A 4,491-nucleotide genomic window follows, 5' to 3' on the forward strand; every position below is an offset into this window, starting at 1 on the left:
TACTTAACATGCTGACAATTCAAACACTGAGCCACATATGCAACGATATCCTTCTTCATTCTTCTCCACCAATAATGCTGCAGCAAATCCTGATATACCTTCGCGGCGCCCGGATGAATAGAGTACCGGGAACTATGGGCCTCTTCTAAAATCAACTTTCGAAGCCCATCCATATTAGGCACATAAACTCGACCCTGCAATCTCAAAACTCTATCATCCCCTAAGGTAACCTGCTTGGCACCTCCGTACTGCACCGTGTCTCTAAGGACACACAAATGAGGATCATCACACTGCCGATCTCGGATACTCTCCAATAAAGAAGAACGAGCGACTGTGTAAGCTAACACACGACTGGGCTCAGAAACATCCAACCTCACGAACTGATTGGCCAAAGCCTGAACATCCAAAGCAAGCGGTCTCTCACCGACTGGAATATAAGCAAGACTGCCCATACTGACCGACTTCCTACTCAAAGCATCGACCACCACATTGGCCTTTCCCGGATGATATAAGATGGTGATATCATAGTCCTTTAATAGCTCCAACCACCTCCTTTGCCTCAAATTTAGCTCCTTCTACTTGAACAAATACTGCAAACTCTTGTGATCCGTGAACACCTCACATGCCACGCCATACAGATAATGCCTCCAGATCTTCAATGCGTGAACAATGGCTGCAAACTCCAAGTCATGAACCAGATAGTTCTTCTCATGAATCTTCAACTGCCGTGAAGCATAGGCAATGGCCTTGCCATCCTACATCAACACCGCACCAAGTCTAATACGAGATGCATCACAATAAACTGTATAAGGCCCTGAACCTGTGGGCAAAACCAACACTTGTGCTGTAGTCAAAGCTGTCTTGAGCTTCTGAAAGCTCGTTTCACACTCGTCTGACCATCTGAACTGGGCACCCTTCTGGGTCAACCTGGTCATTGGGGCTGCGATAGATGAAAACCCCTCCACAAACCGACGATAGTAGCCTGCCAATCCCAAGAAACTCCGGATCTCTGTAGCTGATGCTGATCTAGGCTAGTTCTTGACTGCCTCAATCTTCTTCGGATTAACCTGAATACCCTCTACTGATACAATATGACCCAAGAATGCAATTGAACTAAGCCAGAACTCATACTTCGAAAACTTAGCATACAACTGACTATCCCTCAAAGTTTGAAGAACTACTCTAAGATGCTGCTCGTGCTCCTCCCGATTGCGGGAATAGATCAAAATATCATCAATGAAGACTATCACGAACGAATCCAAGTAAGGCCTGAACACTCGGTTCATCAAATCCATAAAATCTGCTGGGGCATTTGTCAACCCGAACGACATCACCAAGAACTCATAATGCCCGTACCGAGTGCGGAAAGCTGTCTTAGGGACATCAGATGCCCTAATCCTCATCTGATGGTAGCCAAATCAATGCAGAAGTCAATATCCCTGTCGGGTGGCATACCCGGTAGGTTTGAAGGGAATACCTCAGGAAATTCACGAACAACGGGCACAAAATCAATAGAAGGAACCTGAGCACTAGAATCGCGAACATAGGCCAAATAGGCCAAACACCCCTTCTCGACCATACGCCAAGACTTCATATAAGAGATAACACTACGGGTAGAATGACCAAGAGTCCCTCTCCACTTTAAATGAGGTAAACCCGGCAAGGCTAAGGTCATACTCTTGGCATGACGGTCTAAGATAACGTGGTAAGGTGATAACCAGTCCATCCTCAATATGACATAAAAATCAACCATATCCAATATTAACAAATCTACACGAGCCTCAAGACCCCCAATCACAACTATGCACGAACAATGGACACGATCTACCACAGTAGAATCACCCATCAGTGTAGACACATAAACAGGAGCACTCAAAGAATCACTAGGCATGACCAGATACGGCGCAAAATAAGATGACACATAAGAGTATGTAGATCCTTGATCAAATAAAATCGAAGCATCTCTACTACAAACCAGAACAGTACCTGTACCTCTACCTCTAATACCTCTACCTCCACCTCTAGCACCTTTACCTTCACCTCTAAGTACTTGTACCTCAACCTCTAGAACCTTTACCTCCACCTCTAATACCTCTACCTCCACCTCTAGCTAACTGAGCGGGATGAACGAGTCCTTCAATGAACCTCGTCACTCTCTCTCTCAGTGGAAGTATAAGAAGAGCATGACGGGTCAAATCATTAAACCTGGTCATAGAACTTTGTTGGAGATGCTCAAACTGCCTCGGGTAGATCTCTCTCTGAGTGATAGGATGAAACTTCTCCAGAAATAGCTGAAAAAACTGATCCCAAGTCAAAGTTGATGACCTAACTGGTCTAGCCAAACAATAATCTCTTCAACAAGTCTTGGCGGATCCAGACAAGCGAAAAGTAGCAAAGTCGACCCCATTGGTCTCCACTATCCCTATGTTCCTGAGAACCTCATGACAACTGTCTAGATAATCCCGGGGATCCTCAGAAGATGCACCGCTGAAAGTGGTAGAGAAGAGCAAGTGAAACCTATCCAACCTCCGTAAAGCCTCTAAGATATAGCCGATCTAAAACCAGTCTGTGCTGTTGTTCGGCTGAAGAAGTGGTACGTGACCCCGCCATTCGTGGAAGGACAAGAGTAGAGGTTTCAATTTAGCATTGAAAGGGCAAAATGACACGACATGAAAGAATAGATGTGAAGTTTTTCCTAATTCTATAGCCTCTGGGATAAATACAGACGTCTCTATACCGATCCCTCAGACTCTACTAAGCTTGTCTCTGAACTGTGAGACCCATGTAACCTAGAGCTCTGATACCAACTTGTCACAACCCAGATTTCCCACCCTCGGGAGTCGTGATGGCGCCTACAAGTGAAAGCTAGGCAAGCCAACCAACTAAACTATTTACCGTGTTTCCATTTTTAATCCGATAATAGTTTAGAGCTAACGATTAGATAACAACAGAATTGAATAAGCGGAAGACTGCATTGTAAAGATTTAATAATACTACTAATACCAATCCATAACAAATCTACCCAAGACTGGTGTCACAACTTCACAGACTGTCTAGGAGTGCTACAAATAAAGGTCTGAAAGAAATAAATACAACACTATCTCTAAAAATACATGAAAGAAACAATAATAGTAGATAGAAGGAGACGCCAAGGCTTGTGGACGCCTGCAGGACTATCTCGGGTTGCTTGATGAACAAGAAACAACAATCTCACTGCGGTCCGAAGTCTATAGCACTGGGATCTGCACAAAAGAGTGCAGAGTGTAGTATCAGCACAACCGACCCTATATGCTGGTAAGTGCCTAGCCTAACCTCGGCGAAGTAGTGACGAGGCTAGGACCAGACTACCAAATAAACCTGTGCAGTTAAATCATATACAACGGAAAAGATGAACAATAATGTACATTTAAGTATGGGAGGGGGTAACATGTTGTGGGGACATCAAATAATAACAGAAGAACAACAAATAAATATGAGGATCACCACAATTCAATTGAAAATAGGAAGTGGGGATCATGTTGCAGGGTACAACAGGTATCAACAGGAAACCAACAATTAAATGTAGAGTAATAGTAACTCAGTTATCTATAAAAATTAGAAAATCGAAGACAAGTACACGACATCACCCTTCATGCTTTAACACTCTCTTACCAAAACAATACACGGCATCACCCTTCGTGCTTTAACACTCTCTCACCAAAATAATACACGACATCACCCTTCGTGCTTTACATTCTTCCTCACCCAAGTAACAATCACAAGGCAAATAGGGTAAGGGAATCTATAACATCAAAATAAAATCAAGTAACAACAGAAAATCAGTAAATAAATGTAAAGGACAACATAACTCAATTATCAGCAAGAATCAGGAAAATCAAGGACAAGTGCACGGCATCACCTTCGTGCTTTTACTCTCGTCCTCACCATAGGAATTAATATAAAGTGCACGACATCACCCTTCGTGCTTTTACTCTCATCCTCACTATAAAATCAATATAATCGGCACGGAATTGTACATCGTGCGGCACGACATCATCCTTCATGCTTTACACTCTTCCTCACAAAATCATACACGGCATCACCCTTCGTGCTTTAACACTCTCTCACCAAAATAATACACGGCATCACCCTTCGTGCTTTACACTCTTCCTCACCCAAGCAACAATCACAAACAATAGGGCAAGAGAATAAATGAAATTACAATAAGAATCCCGACAAGAGAATAATAGTTCAACGATCAAGTCCCGACAAGGGAACAACATCATAAGAAGTATCAACATCCCGGCTAGAGAGATAACATTAAAAGCAACAAATTCCCGGCAAGGGAGATAATATAATGATTCTCTTCGCTTTTTCACTTTTACTTCTAAACTCACTTCACAACTTGAGCCAATGCTCTAAAAGGTTCAATTACCACTTATACTTTCACATTTCATTATACAACTTCAGCCAACACTCCTCAATGTTCAAATGTCACAATTACTTCCACAA

Source organism: Nicotiana tabacum, chromosome 8 (assembly GCF_000715075.1).
Source record: "Nicotiana tabacum cultivar K326 chromosome 8, ASM71507v2, whole genome shotgun sequence".
Taxonomy (NCBI): domain Eukaryota; kingdom Viridiplantae; phylum Streptophyta; class Magnoliopsida; order Solanales; family Solanaceae; genus Nicotiana; species Nicotiana tabacum.